The sequence below is a fragment of the Carlito syrichta genome, unplaced genomic scaffold (assembly GCF_000164805.1).
Source record: "Carlito syrichta isolate Samal-C Ts95f unplaced genomic scaffold, Tarsius_syrichta-2.0.1 Scaffold309154, whole genome shotgun sequence".
NCBI classification, from domain to species: domain Eukaryota; kingdom Metazoa; phylum Chordata; class Mammalia; order Primates; family Tarsiidae; genus Carlito; species Carlito syrichta.
In genome coordinates this window covers 42305-59122 of record NW_007253250.1, presented here as the reverse complement: position 1 = coordinate 59122, position 16818 = coordinate 42305, and positions in this window count along the sequence as shown.

Below are 16818 nucleotides of genomic sequence, written 5' to 3'. Positions count from 1 at the left end.
TTTTCTTTTTTTGGTCTATTTATCTAAGTACAAGCAAAGACCCTCTCAAACATAATTTATTTATAAAAAATGTAACTGCTCGATTTTTCTATTGAGATTTTTCCCTATTCATCTCTAAGATTTTGAAAAATATTAGCAATATTAATCCTGTGTCTGTGATATCTGTTCAACATATTTCTGCAAGTTTGTCGGTTGATTTTTTACTTTTTTAGTCATGCAACATATTAAAGTGCATACTAGTGCTTTAGACTTTCATTCATCATTTCAGGAGTTTGAATCATAGCTAGGAAGATTTTTTTTCTATAATGTGACTAACAGGAATTTAATCATATATTTTTATATGTGTGATTACATTTTGTACATTTACATTACTGGTCCATTATTCTTGTAATTGGTATGAAAAATGCAATTTTCCCCCAAAAGATAAAAGGTTGTTGCATCCCCATTGATTAATAATAATGTACCACTTGCCATCACATTAATCAATGTCATACACAAGAATGGATGTTAATGTCCCTAGTGTAAATTACTTAAAAACTGATGGAGTGGGAGGAATTTAAGAATATCTAAGTAAATATAGTTCTAAAAAAATCTAAGTGGTAAGGATGAGCATAATTGCTTCTCAATAGATAGAAAAATGCATTTTCGATTTGATGATTTACTTAATCACTTTGTAATAAGCTCCTAGAGGGAATGACTTGGCATCATCTCCACATATATTCCATGACACAAATATGATATTCCACTCAATATACATGGATATTAGTTTGAGAGGAGTCACTAAACATTGTCTTTTCCCCCCTATCATTGTCATTGCTTATGGATCTTGGTTTGACCATACTCTTGGATGGAGAAAGAAAAGAGACATGGAGTCCTTCCTACTAGTGTTCTATGAGGAGCTGAAGAGGATAATTCCCTTTTTCTGTCCCTCCTAGAGTTAGTCATAGTTTCCTCTCCTTTCCTAGCTCTTTTTTCTGTTCCTCTACGCAGAGACATTCATGAAAGGCAGTGTTATGTAGTGATTAAGACCTCAACTTCCAGAGCCAGGCATCCTGCCTTTAACTGGGTAACCTCAGCAAGTGTTAACCACTCTGTGCCTCAGTGTTCCCATTCCTAAACCTGAATTCCAATAGTGACTTACTGAACTGTGAGAATAGAGTGAGAAAGATCTAGAAAAGTGCCTGGCATGGTGTGAGTGTTAGCTATGCCACTATGACAGATATATGTTTCTTCCATGAAAATCTCCAAACCTAAGATAAGATAATCTTACAAAATCAGGTCAGAATGGCAGCCTGGTACCTCTTCTCCTAGTCTCCTGGTTTATGCACATTCTCCAAGAAGCATGGAATATTATTTACATATAATGTTTCCATTTACTGAAATAACTTGTACTTATCAACAAGTCCCACAAAAGCACCTGTATTCATCTTTAACTTGGGAACCACATACAATGGCATGGACTATGGAACTGCCCACCTCAGCACGAGCCATTTCACATAAACCTAGAGGCATTTTTCCCGGTGAAATTCCTCATGTTAGAGATTCTAAAAGAGCATTATTGTAGGGGAAAAGTGGAAGACAGAAATCTAACCATCATAGACTCTGGTGTTAGATACAACCATTCTGGTGCCAATAGCCCATTTTCACTGAACCCTTTCTCTATTCCAAAATTATTTCTGCTAACCCATATAGTTCAGTGGTCACTGAAATTTCAACTCCTCTTTTACAATGTAGAGTTGTTCAAAAAAGTGGTTGCCCATGTAGGAACCCCAGTTCATAGCAACCTTGTTCTAGATGAGGTATGTGGCTTGCCTTTCCCAGTAGAATTTTCCAATGAAAAGCTGTGTCATTTCAGGGCAGAATTAATGCAGGAAGGGTGCTTCTTTTCTGTGACAGCTTCTCCTGTCCACTAATGAAACAGAAAGAGGTGTAGACACATGATGAAGGATAGAGTCACAAAATGGCTGGAGGTTAGAGCCATGAATAATCCTATAAAAATGGATGTAACAAGCTGAATCTACATTAGACATTATGTGAGCAAGAAAATAATGTAGTGTGAAATGTTATTAGTTCAAAAAAGCTAGGGCTAGCCCATTGGCTTGGATTTATGCCTATATAAGCACCAGGTTTCGACCACAGACTGGCAACCCCTTCAGGTCCCCTCCCACCATGGGAGTTTCTCTGTCCTCTCAATAAATCCTGCTTACTCAAAAACAATCTTTTTTTTTTAACTATATACACTTCCATTGTCTTTTCTAGTACAGTGTTCATAACCACCTTATGTGGTAGGCACCTTTATTATCTCTATTTTACAGATCTGAAAACTGAGGCATTTAGGGTGTTAGAAATTGCAAAGGGTCATACAGATGTTAATTCCTCTACCTTGATGAGAAATCAAGTGTTTGTTCCACACTCAATGCTTGTAACCATTCTCTGCTACTAATCTTTTCTTTCTGTAGGACCCCAGGGGAAGTGTGGAGAAGATTTCTTAGTTTCTTGGCAAAAAGTTGGAGCCGGAAGAAATTGATTCAGTCCTCCAAAACTGTTCTTTCTCAGCCATGAAAGAGAACAAAATGTGCAACTATTTAGGGATAGACCATTCTAAAAATGAGACCATTTGAGCAATAGTGGTGAGAAAGGGTAAGAGGAGGAAGGAGACTTGGAGGGGCAAAGTTGTATCATAGATATGGATTTTTTTCAACATTGTTGTAAAGCACAAGACATGGAAACAGATGTGCTTGAATTTTGACTGCCTTAAATTTTACTTTTGAGGAGACATTATTTCCAGGATAAAGATGATAATGGGCCTGAAAGCTACACAGGAAGAAAGGATGACAAGCTCCATCATCCATGTTCCCTTCCTCTGACAGTGATGGCTTCTGTCAAGACACTAGAGAATCCACAGCACCAAAACCCTCAGCAGATCTTTGTGAGATGCTCTGGGAGGTCCTTACTGTGTTAACTTTTCATTTGGAAGTCATCATAGATTGCCAGGAAGTCGCCAATTAGTACAAAGAGGTCTTGCATGTCCATCTCATCTCTCCCCAGTGGTAGCATCTTCACAAGTACAATATAATATAAAAACCAGGAAATTAACATCACAAAAATCCACAGAACTTAAAGATGTAACTAGTTTTAACTAGTTTACACGCACTTGTTTGTGTATTTGCATTTGTCTTTGACCTTTTACCACGCATAATATTCCTGCAAGTGCCATCATCAAGGTTCAACTTTATTCCATTGCAGCAAAGATTCCTCATGCTACCTCTTGATAGTCATACCCACGTCTCTCCCAGGCCCATTCATAATCCCTGGTGGTCACTAATCTGTTCAACTTGCTTATGATTTTGTCATTTTCAGAATGCTATATAAATGGAATCATACAGCACATCACTTGTGGATACTTTATGTTCACTCAGCTTAGTACCTAGGAGATACATCCAAGCTGTTACCTGTATCAGTTGTTCTTCCTTTGTATTGGTGAATCATATTTCATGGTGTGAATGTGCCACACTTTGTTTAGCTGTTCATCTTTTGAGAGACATTTGGATTATTTACATTTTTTCCATTACAAATGAAGCTGCTGTTAATGGTTGTATACAAGGTTTGGTTCAGACACGTGGTTTGATTTATCTAGGATAAATAACCAGAGTGAAATTCTCATGTCATATCATAGGTATATGTTTAGTTCTAAAAGAACTTGCTACCCTGTTTCTGGAGTGGCTGAACCTTTTATATTTGCACCACAAAGTATGATGGATGGTCTTTGTAGATATTATTCATGAACCAAAAATATTAGGGATCTTATGTCATCAACTTGAACTTCAGATATTTGATTATGCAAAACATGACCACTTTCCCCATAATTACACCTAACCTTACTTTAGCCTTCTCTTACTTTTGGTGGTTTGTCTCAATCTGTCCATAGTTTACACTAGATGTGGCAGCCATTCCTATGTTTCCTCCCATGTCTACAGTGATCGCATTTTGCCTGTGTAGGCCATGTTCTGTCCATCTCTGTGCCAAGGGTTCCCTCCATCTCTTCCTAGCAAGTTATTTATTCTGTCCTAGACTATGCTAAATACAATGGACTAATAACTGCATTTCAGTTGTTCTGGGATCAAATTCAGAAAATAGAAAATGTTTTGTGGGATTAAAGTGATAACTCATGCAAATTATGATAACTTATATCCACTGTGTTGCCCACATGGCAGAAACAGGGATAAAAACTTACCATCCATACAGACTACTTGATAACAAAAATGACACTCTATTGATACATGAAATAAATGGATGGATCTCAAGGATATTGTGCTTTGAAAAAACTTAACACCCGATGGTCATATGCTATCGAATTCCATTTATGTAACCTCAAAATGACAGTTTTATAGAGATGAAGAACAAATCAGTGATTGCTAGAGATTAAGGCTGTTAGTGCTGGGTAGAGTGGGTAAAACTGGAAAGTGGTAGCATGAGGAAGATCTTTCTTCTGATGAGGTATTGTATTTTGATTTCAATGGGTTACACAAATAGGTTCATGGGGTAACATGACATGGAACACACCCATTTTACCAATGTCAATTTTCTGACCATGATATCATACTACAGTTACATAAAATGTAATCTAGGGAAAAATATTGGGTCAAAGGTACATGACACGTCTCTGTCCTAATTTTGCAATTCTCTGTGAGTCTGTATCTCAAGATTTTAAAATGTACAAACCCTTATTATGCATTATAGTAAAAATCCACTGCAACTCTCTTCAATGGTTACCGTTGTTGTTTTTTTTTTTTTTTTTGAATAAAGAAATTGAGGCTCAAAAAGATAAAATAATGCTCTTAGTTTCTCCAAGCTGGTAAGAGGCAGAACCAGAATTTCAAACCTTATCTCTGACACTCATAATGTCTCAAAATTGTTCCTCAACACCCTTTTGCCATTTATGCTCAGTGAACTTTGGTAGGGTGTAGGAGACACAAAAACTGTAGAATGTCTCAGAAAAAATGCTGAATGGACTGAGGAGGCCTTTGAGAAACACTAGTGACAGTCTTGGTTGCATGTCTGGGACTTTTCCTCTTTGTTATAATACTTTTCCTCCAACATCTGTTTGGCAGGAGTTTCTGAGGAATGGAAAAGCTACTTCACTATGGTCCAGAGTGAAGCCTTTGACAAGATATTTCAGGAGAAGATGTCAAGTTTGGATCTAGGACTCTTCCCCTGGTCCTGAGACTAGAACTCTTTTAAGGTTTCTGAGTGTTTTTTCCCCCTGGGTGTTATCTTCTTTGTTTCTCTCTACACTACTGCCTGGTGGTTCACATCACAAAACACAGAGCAAAAACTCACCTTCATTCAAGAGTAGAATCTACATGATATAGAGTCCAAGACAGCCCAATCTATACCTTATTAGTAAAACTCAATTGTAAGCAATGTATACATAATCAATAAAGAAAAGTATCATTTGGCCTGTCTGTTCCTTTCTAACGACGACTACAACAATAATATATTCTGTTAGGATTGAAAGACTAAATGTAAGAGAGTTCTGTGCTCACCTGAGCTTGAAATATACAGAGTTAGGAAGGTGGTGATTAAACTATCCCAATTATGATGTGTAAAGCTGATATTAACAAACATGGGTAAATCTGTTTTGACCTGTTTTTGACCAGCACTTGATCTGTTCCATGGCATGGCCCTTCTATACATAAGATGTAGTGAAGCAGATACTTGCCCAACAGAGTAAAATAGATCCATGTCCCAAGCCATTCTTCAAATAAGCAAAGTAATGATGAAATTATTTATTGAGAATCTAGGTGTATAGACATTTTAACTATCTATTCCAACCTACGAGGATGGGATATCTCTCCATTTATTTGAGCCTTTTCCAAATTCTCTCATCATTGTCTTATAGTTTTCAGTGTATAGATCTTCAACCTCGGCGGCTAAATTGAGTTCTTAAAACTGCATTATTTTGTACTGGGTGCAGTGGCTTATATATGTAATACCAAGATGTTGAGGTGGAAGGATCTCTTGAGGACAGGATTTCAAAACAAGCTGGTGCAACACAGTGAGATCAAGTCTCTACTAAAAATAAAAATAAAAACTAGTTGGATATGGTGGTGCCTGCTTGTAATCCTAGTTACTTGCTAGGCTGAGGCAAAAGGATCACTGAAGCTCAGGAGTTTGAGGTTATAGTGAGCTATGATTCCACCACTGCTCTCCAGCATGAATGACCAAGCAAGTCCCTGAATCTTAACAAAAAATAATTTTTTTGATGCTATAGTAAGTGAAAATGTGTTCTTAATTTCCTTTTCAGAAAGTTTGCAATTAGTATATATCAATGCAAATTATTTTGTATCTTGATTAAAATGTCCATACTACCCAAATCGATGCAAACATTCAATGCAATCTCTATCAACATTCCAAGGCATTTTTCACAGAAATAGAAAAACAATCCTAAAATTCTTATGCAATCACAAAGACTCTGAATAGCTAAAGCAGTCTTGAGAAAGAACAAATCTGGAGGCAACACACTACATGATATCAAACTACTTTATAAAGAGATAATAATCAACACACTATGGCACTGACTTAAAAACAGACACAATAAACCAGTGGAACAAAAGAAAGAATGCAGAAATAAATTCATGCTTGCATCAGCAATTAAACTTTGACAAGGGCACCAAAAACACACGATGAGGAAGTAGTCTGTTCAATAAATAGTGTTGGGAAACTAGATAATCGCATTTCTTTGATGGTGAGTGATGCTGAGCAGGTTTTCATGTTTGTTGGCCTCTTGTGTGTCTCCTGAGAAGTGTCTATTCATGTCTAGAAAAGTATACATTTTTTTGCAATGTACAAAAAGCGACTCGAAGGTCTTCATTGAATGACTGCCAGGAAAATAATTATAGACAAGAGATAAAATGATGGGAAATGTAATTGACATCGTTTTTCCTCTCTTTATTTTATTATTGAGATGTGGGGTACAAGTCAGGATTAGGTACATGAGTAGTCTATGTGTAGGTGAAGTTTGAGCCCCCAACTGGCCCTCATTTCCCCTCGTTGAGAAGCAGGCACCTTTTGTGATGACACCTGTCCTCCCCTCCCACTTCAGAGGGCTCTCAGGAGAAGTAAATCAGGTCTTGCGTGAAACCCTTGGCAGCAAAGACTCTGACATCATTAGCATTCGATTAGTGTTAAGGAGAGTGGTGGCAATGATGGCAGCTGATGGTGGGTAACGGTAATTAGAGGGACCAAGGGGCAGGGCTCACACAGGATTCAATGATGAGAGTAATACGGGGTGATAGCAGGCAGCTGCAGAGACCCTACATTCTGCTCCTAAGCCCGTCATTCAAGCATATGCGTCTATTTCCTTATGTACAAATGCTCCTTTTTTCAGTGCTGCTATGAACATTGAGACTATGCACAAAGTAGCTTTCCTTAGGAAGCTTACATTATAGGGGAAGTCAGACACTCAGAGGGTAGGCAGGTGGTTCTAGTTACCCCAGTCTCCAAATTAGGATTCATTCATGGCAGGAGAAGATTGTTGGCAGACGACCTGTGGTCATATTAGGTTATATCAGGAGATGATGCTAATAGCATCATGGGAATATCCAGAAGTCAGCAGCTCCCAGCAATGCCCGAAGGAAGATTATGCACACCTGAGGAGTTAAAAGCAAGCCCAAACAGCTTCCTATCATCCTCTGAGTCTGGCCATCAAGAACCATGACAGCCAATGGGAAGGGAGGGTTTCTGTGGCCAATCAAAGAGCTGACACAGCCTTTTATGCTCATTTTCCACAGCTGTTCTTTAATGGGAAGTCCCTGCCAGGAGGACTTGGTGTCAGATTGGGTGAGTCTTCTTCTTGACTTTTATTTTCTCAACTTCTCAGTGCTTATTAAAGGTGTGGGGTGCATAAAGATCAAGAAACAAGAGTGCCAGAAAAGTTTGGAAAACTACCTGTCAGGTACCATGCTCCCCATTTGGGTGATGAGCTCAACAGAAGCCCAAATCTCATTGTCCTGAAATATACCCATGCAACAAGCCTGCATATGGACCCCCCTGAATCTAAAATTTAAAAAAAGAGTTGTTAAATGCCAATGTCCCCATCACATTGTGAGTGCGTTGTTTATAGGTACTGTGTCTTATTAATTTTATACCCCTAAAAAAAAAAAGACGTGATCAAGTCTTACCCTTTTGTTTTGGCAAGGATGTACCACAGTGAAAAGCATTTAATTTGGAGATAGACTGTGTGCCCAGCACTTCCACTCTTTAAACCTCTGTGTCTCCCAATCCTAAATTAGGCGAGAGAATGGGATGCTTCCCGGAGGAATTGGGACTCCTTATTTATTTTTTTTGGTCTAAATTGAATTGGGCATCGGAGAACTAAGGAGACATGGAAGTTGAGGGTCTGCTTTTCAGACCTGGCAGGTCTGTTGGTTCTGATTGTGAGATTCATGTAGCCTGGAGAGACAAAAAGTAAAAAACCCCAAATCTTTGGCAGTGAGACATGTCAAAGGAAGAAGGCGGCACAGGGAGAGAATTAAGTTTGAAACCTGTTGCTATGGTGACTTGGCTGATGGACTCTGGAGTAACCTTTTATCACCCAGGGGTTCCAGGCTGTCCTAATATTATGCTAAATTATCTGTTAATCATTTTTGTCAGTAACGTCTGTTTTGTATGCCCACAAAGTGGGGGTGAGCCAGGTGGCACCGTCTGCATGGACGGCTATGGCATGAGATGATTGTGGGTGGTGGAGCCACAGTCTGCCTGATTAGAGTCTGAAGGCATCAGGGAGCAGCCACAGGGAAATTCGCCCCATGTGTGGCCCCTGGAGCATGAGGAATGGTCTGATTAGACAGCCTGACTGCTGCGGGAGACTCGGTGTCTACAGATGAAGGTTTAGAGAAGAGATTTAGGGCATTTTTTATTAATGTGGTAAAATATATATGACATGAAATTTGCCATTTTTTCTTTTTATCTTATTTTAGAGTTATGAGGTACATGTAAAGATTTGCTATAAGTGTAAATTTTGTGCAGGTGAGGTTTGGACTTCAGTGGGCCCTCTCTCCCTGATAGTGGACGTGGTATCCAGTGTTGCCACATGCCCCCTCTCCCACTCCCTTCCCTCCCTCCCCTTGCAGTGTCCAGTGTCTGGTGTTCTCAGTCTTGTGCTCCTGTGACCAGTGATCAGGGCCCACTTATGAGTGAGAACATGCGTTATTCAGTTTTTTGTTTCTGTGATGGTTCACTTAGTATGATGGTCTCCAGCTGCATCCATGTTACCCTGAAGCCCATGATTGTGTTCTTCTTTATGGCTGTGTAGTAGTCCGTCATGAATATGTACCGCATTTTCTTATCTAGTCCACTTTTGATGGGTATCTGGGTTGGTTCCAGCATTACTTCACTTGGGATAATGGTCTCTAGTACCGTCCAAGTTGCTGCCAAACACATTACTTTGTTCTTTTTTGATGGCTGAATGGTACTCCATGGCATATATGTGCATCACATTTTCATCATCCGCTGCTCAGTGGATGGACACTTAAAGCCCAGACTTCTTCACCACTCTGTGATGCATCCATGTAACCAAAAATCACTTGTACTCTTAGAGCTATTGAAATTTATTTTTGAGAATGAGCAATGCACACTCATGTTTTTTCAACTTTTTTCCCACTATTTAAAAAATTTTTTATTTCGGTAGCTTCAGGAATACCAAGTGATTTTTCGTTACATAGAGGTATCATAGAGTGGTGAAGTCTGGGCTTTAAGTGAACGTGTCACCCCCACTAGTGTACATTATCTTATCTATTCTAAGACTACAATTTGGGGGCATTAAATTCACTTACATTGCTGTGCAGTCATCACCACCATCCATCTCCAGAGTGTGGTCATCCTACCAAACCGAAACTCTGTTCCTATTAAACAACAATTTCCCCTCACTGCTCCCTGGCCTCTCTGTTCTCTGTTCTACCTCTGTCTCCATATAATGGTCCAAAGAATCTCATATAACAGATTGTACCATAATATATATCACACCATGATTAACTGTTCCCTTATTTATGAATATTTAGATTTCTGCCTTTCAAAACTATTTAAAATGGCAGTGATCATTTGTGCACATGAAACTCTGGGTATTTTGTGCAAATGCTACTTTGGAATGGATGCCAGGAAGTACAATTGTAGGGTGAAAGGAGCTATTCATTTAACATTTAATAGAAGTTGCCAGATTTCCACCCAAAGCATCATGCAATTATATTTCTACTCACAACATTTAATACCTGTTTCCCCTTATGTTACAATGAAAATTGCATATTTACTAAAATCTGGCTGGAAAAGATGAACTAAGATATTTTTCATGCATTTAATGGTCATTTAAGCTTATTTTGGTAAGTGTGTTCATTTTTAAGTAAGTAAAATTAGTTTCTTCTTCTTTGCCCGAGTTATATTAAAATAATAATATATTAACTACGAATTTCTATGCTTTTGCCTTTATTTCCTAATTTTATTTTATTGTCACTGTTGAATGCAACCATGATTTCTGATTTAAAATCCTTGTTTCCCTTTTAGTTTTTGTGCCCAACATGAGGTCAAGTTTATTAAATTAAGTTATTTTTTCGAAGTTTGAATGGTGTGTAACTACTTGATTTGGAATCAAAGCACCTTCTCTTTACAAAATATATATGTATATTTCATATCCACACACCACAGACTCTTTCCTGTGCATAACCCAAATGGCATATTATTTTTTCAAAAGTTTTTTTTTTTGAGTCAGGGTCTTACACTCTCACCTAGACTGGAGGGCATGATCATGGCTCACCACAGCCTTGAACTCCTGGGCTTAAGTGATCCTCTCTCCCTAGCTTCCTGAGTAGCTGGGACTATAGGCACACATCACCATGCCTGGCTAATTTTTTCGATTTCTTTTTTTTTTTTGTACAGACGAGGTCTGGCTATGTTGTCCAGGCTGGTCTGGAACCTTTGAACTCAAATGATCCTTCTGCCTCAGCCTTCCAAGGTGCTGAAATTACAGGCATGAATTACAGGCTATATAAATTATTTCAGTTTTCTATTGGTTTTGCCCATGCAATTCACTCCTGTTCTGCTTGATATTGGGCAATCCTCATGAACACATCAACTCTTTAATGAGAGTTCTGGAAGTTTTCTCTCTAGTTCACAATCACCAAAGTTATCATAAACTTGTATTCAAAAGTCCTTTTCATGAACTCCCCTCAAGAAGCAAGTTTTAACTATAGCTGATAATTCTTTTTAGAAGAATCAAAGTAAATGACGTAAATGACAAAAATCTTAGGAAAGCCATGGTTAAAGACATAATTGACAAGGAAATTCAGGAATTCTGTGGCATACAACAATTTCACATTATAATAATGATCACTAATAACATATACTGAGACACATCCGAATTTTGGGACTCATACAATTTAAAAACAAATATTGATAACACATATAAATATATCCCAAAGGACGTTAAACATCATTTCATATTGACAGTGCTTCCTGTATGATTTTAACATACCAAATAAACCTCATACATTTTTTTGGATGTCAGGGGACTTCATAAATTTTTAAAAGGCTAGTTTGGGGCTAAAAAGACTTAATTTAGAACTTGTAATTTTGCTTTTGAAAGGTTTGTCAAGAATGAAAAGTTTATAACACTTGCTATCACAAAATAGGATTGCAAGTCACTATAAAATCATCATTTACTTAGCCAAAATGTTAATTAAAGGATTTCAAAATAAGCGAAAGCCTCTATTCTCTGATAGAGAGGAGACTCAGTTTCCCAGACAATAAGACCTAATGAACATGAGGCTAAATCTTTCCCTCTTTCTCTTCTCCTTTTCCCCGTGGTTTGCTCAATAGAGAAAAAGTCCTTTATTATCTCTTATTAATATTACATGAAAATTTTGTTCAGAAGAGAAAACCAAATTTTACCTTTGCATAGTGTATTCTTAATGTTAAAGCCAATGTTAATAAATCTTACGAGCAAATCTATTTAATCAGTTTGGCTATATGGTAAGATTTTTCATAACCTTTTAAAAACCGTTTATAATTTTTTATTAAATAACAGATCAATGCTCCAAGAAAACCCTATAATTCTGACACAGGGGCCTGGATACTGGCCTTACATCAAGGTGTTTTGAGTTTAATGTAGACAATCTCTGAAATAATTTTATCCCTCAAATTGACCCTTTCAATCTCACATGCCCAGCTCGTCTATGATAGTTCCTGGGCCTGGAGGGATCGAATAACTTTACTTTCTGGCTCTGTGTCTCATGAAGGCAGTTACTTTTGATTGTAGCCTTCTCTTGGGTCTGAAGATGAGGCTCTGGCTGATGTGATTTAGCAGGAATCACTGCCTTTTTCAGACCCAGGAGCCAAAGTCCTGCAACCTAACAGCACAAGGATGAATTAATAGCACATTTGTCAAAGATATTAAGAGGTTCAGAACATCAAAACAATCACAGGTCATTGTAAAAACAGCAGTTATTCATTAAACCAAAGTGATCATCAAAAAACTTTAAAAGCAACACAGAAAGTTACATGGATGAAAAATCTAAATTCTTTTAAATCTTGGTTTTTCTTAAGCCAGCAAAAACCTAATGATGACAGCACAGGCATTGTCTTTTTTTCCCCTTCTTTTTTTATTATAAAGATGTGGGGTAAAATCCAGGGTTAGGTATACAAATGTTGATTATGCAGGTACCCTTGTTGATGAGGTGTGCCCCTCCCTCCCCTAGTAGTTTCCTTCAACTGCCAACCCCATCCCTCCCCTGTGACAGGTTCCCACTACTCCCAATCCTTTTCTTATAGTATTATGATAATTGTTCAAGGTCTGCTTATGAGTGAGAACATATGATACTCTGTGATAGATCACTGAGTATGATTGACTCTAAATCCATTCAAGTTACTGCGAAGTCCATATGTTTGTCCTTCTTTATGGCTGCATAATATTCCATCGTGTATATGTATCACATTTTAAAAATCCATTCCAGCTTCGATGGGTAGCATGGTTGGTTCCATGTTTTTACAATTGTGAATAGAGCTGCAAGAAACATATATGGGCAGGTATCTTTTTTGTAGAATGATTTGAGTTCCTCTGGGTATATTCCCAATAGGTGAATTGCTGGGTCCTATGGAAGGTCAATTTCTAGTTCTTTCAGAAGTCTGTCTGGCAGGTTTCTAATGATAAGGAAGTTAAATACTCTGCTTCTGTTCTTACAATTGCTAGTCGTCAAATATTACCTTATTTAAATATATCCTTTTTCTTATATACTTTAATAAGGAGTCATAACCCCTCTAAACAAAACAAAAAATTTACACATGCTTTGATATCCTCTCCCACCTCTTTGTTTTTGTCTCCTAGAATGAGATCACTTGCAATTTTAATGTCAGTTTAATTTTTGCATCAGCAAAATTGGATTAAGGTATATTAAGTATAAGCAGATTTGCAGAGGAAAGAAATGCTCATACGGTGTTGGTGGGAATGTAAATTAGTGTATCTACAAGGGAAAAATTGTTGGGCTTTATGTAGTAAATGTGGTGATCTGTCTATGTTATGACATATAATTATACATCCAGAGAAATGTGTGCTTATATGCACCAGCCTACACATAAAAGCTCATTCATGTAAGTATCATTTATGTTAGACAAAAACAAGAGAAACAGGCCGGGCACAGTGGCTCATGCCTGTAATCCCAGCACTTTGGGAGGCCAAAGTGGGAGAGTTACTTGAGCTCAAGAGTTCAAGATCAGCCTGGGCAACATAGCAAGACCCTGTCTCTACAAAAAATTAAAAAATTATCTGGGTGTGGTGGCATGCACCTGTAGTACCAGTGACTCAGGAGGCTGAGGTGGAAGGATTGCCTGAGCCCAGGAAGTCAAGGCTGTGGTGAGCCATGATTGTGTCACCGCAATGCAGCCTGGGCGACAGAGTGAGACCCTGACTCAAAACACTACCGCCACTGACAACAAGAAAAAATACAAGAGAAGCTTATGTGCCAGTCAACTGTAGCATTAATAAACTATGGAATAGTAACAGTTGGAATACTATATGCCAACATAAATGAACCACTTATAACTATGTGAAACATGAAATAATATTAGAAATCAAGTACCAAAGACCAGATACAAAAGACTTTATCATTTCATTTTTAAAATATCACTGTATGGTATTAAGTTACATTGTTTAGAATGCAATCTAAGTTGTAAGGTTACATAGTGAAATTCACAAAGTGAGTATGGGGTAGTAGCAATCTCTTAAGGGGAGGGTGTTGCCACGGGGTGAGGGGAACATGGATTGGAATTTCTTTCTTGGCCTGGTTGTGGTCACATTGGATTAGCTTTCAGTTCAATAAATGATGTGCTGATTTTATTTGCTTTTTGTTTTATAATGTCTTATAACTACAAATCGAATGGAAGTTAGTTGTTTTTTTCCTCTGTTCCCCACTATGTATTGTTTTTTCATGAGAACTTTTTTGGGATACATTGTATTTCTGCAAATTTATAGTGTTATAGAATGTGTAGTGATCAAGTCAGGGTACTTAGGGTATCCATCACCCAAGTATTTATAATTTTTACGTGTTGGAAACATATCAAGTTCTCTCTTCTAGCCATTTTGAAAACTCTCTACATTGTTATTAACTATAGTCACCCTTCTCTGCTCTCAAACACTAGAACTTAGCTTTTTCATCTCACTGTATTTTGTACCCATTAAAGAACTTCTCTTTTCCCCCAGCCATACACACTCTTCCCAGTCTCTGGTACCAATTATTCTCCACGTGAGCAGATTTCATTAATTTTTTTTGAGTATATCCTCCAGTGACTCGGGGAGGATTTATGGATGGTAAACAGTGAATGTTTTCATGTCCGAAGTGGTTTATTATTCTCTTGTGTTTGAGTGAAAGATACCACTTGGAATGGAAGCAAAGGTCAATACTTATTTACTGTAAATTCTTTGTAGAGTTTTAATTTTTTTTCTTTATTTTAAAGATGTGGGGGTACAATTAAGGGTTAGGCGTACAAATGTTCATTATGCAGGCACCCTTGTTGATGAGTTGTGGACTCCCCTTTACCCTGACAGTTTCTACTGCCAATCCCTTTCTCATAGTAGTATAACTGTTCAAGGTCTGCTTAGGAGTGAGAACATATGGTACTCTGTTCTTTGTTTCTGTGCTAGATCACTGAATATGATCGACTCTAAATCCATCCAAGTTGCTGTGAAGTCTATATATTTGTCTTTCTTTATGGCTGCATAATATTCCATTACGTATATGTACCACATTTTTTTGGTCCAGTCCAGCTTGGATGGGCAGCATGGTTTGTTGCATGTTTTTGCTGTTGTGAATAGAACGCAGAGTTTTTCTTTGCACTGCCAACTTGTATTCAGTGTTATCCTTAAGGATTCTTACAAACTGATGCTCATTTTCTTGTAGACAAAAAAATTACATTCAGTTCACTATTTGGTAATGTGTGCTCTGGCAGTTATTAAGTTAAACAGCACCCCTTTTTGTTAGTATATACACTGGATTAAACAAGGTAATATATTGTTTACAAAAATATATTGCTTACATGTTGAATTGATATTTTAGATATATTGGGTTAAATAATATACTATTAAAATATATTTCCCATGTATTGATAAATATATTATATATATTTTATAAACACACAAAATACTTTATATATACATATACAAAATATAATATATACAATATGTAACAAAATATATAAAATATTCCCACTTAAAATGTGACTACCCTCAGATTTATAAAATACAAACATGGCTTCCATTATGTTGTAATTGTGGACAGTGCTCAGGTAGACTCTAGACTTTTCTTATTTGTTTTTGAAATTATGAAAGTTAAACTTGATGTGATCTTTTATCTTTCCTATTCCTTAAGACTCAGCAGGGTCTATTAGCTTAAAGATGTGAATCTTTTTATCCATATCCAAAAAGCTTTGTTTTATAAATTATGTCTTTCCTTCTGAAACTTTAATTAGATGGATGTGGGGCTTTTTGTAAATGCTAGAACTAAATTTCTCGTCCCTCCTATCTTTTCCCATTATGCCGCATGCTGACCTGTAGTGCTGTTTAAAATGTGCTTCCCTGACCCATTACTAAAATGATTAGATACCCAGAGCCCCGCCTTTCTCTCAGGTCCACATGATCTAAGCTAGAGTTCCCTGGATTTGTCTTTTCCTGCTTTACTTTTGAAATTTGAAATTTTGTTTTTGGTCACAGCTCTGTGGCTTGCATCTTTCAGGGATTCACAAAAGTTTCAAGCAATAAAGACACACCTCCTTAGGTTTTCTATTTATTTTTTTTTTCAGTTGGAGTCTCACTCTGTTGCCCAGACTGGAGTGCAGTGGCACAATCATGGCCACTGCAACCTCAACCTGCTGGGCTCAGGCAATCCTTCTACCTCAGCCTTCCAAGTAGCTGGAACAACAGCCACACACCACCACGCCTGGCTAATGTTTTGATTTATTGTAGAGACGAGGTCTCACCAAGTTGCCCAGGCTAGTCTAAAACCCGTGGGCTCAGGCAGTCCTCTTGCCTCGGCCTCCAAAGTGCTGGGATTACAGGTTTGTGCCACTGCGTCTGGCCAGGTTTTCTATTTTTAAAACAAATGTTGATTACTTAGTCAAGCTAGACTAGAAACTGTTCTCCTTCAAAGAATGGTCAGTGTACGTGGTCTTTTGAACTTCAGATAGACATTCCCACAATGACACAAGTCAATGTTCAACTCTTTTTGGAAGTGTCCCAAGAGACACACAGTAAAGGGGACAAGTATCGAAATAACCTCACTT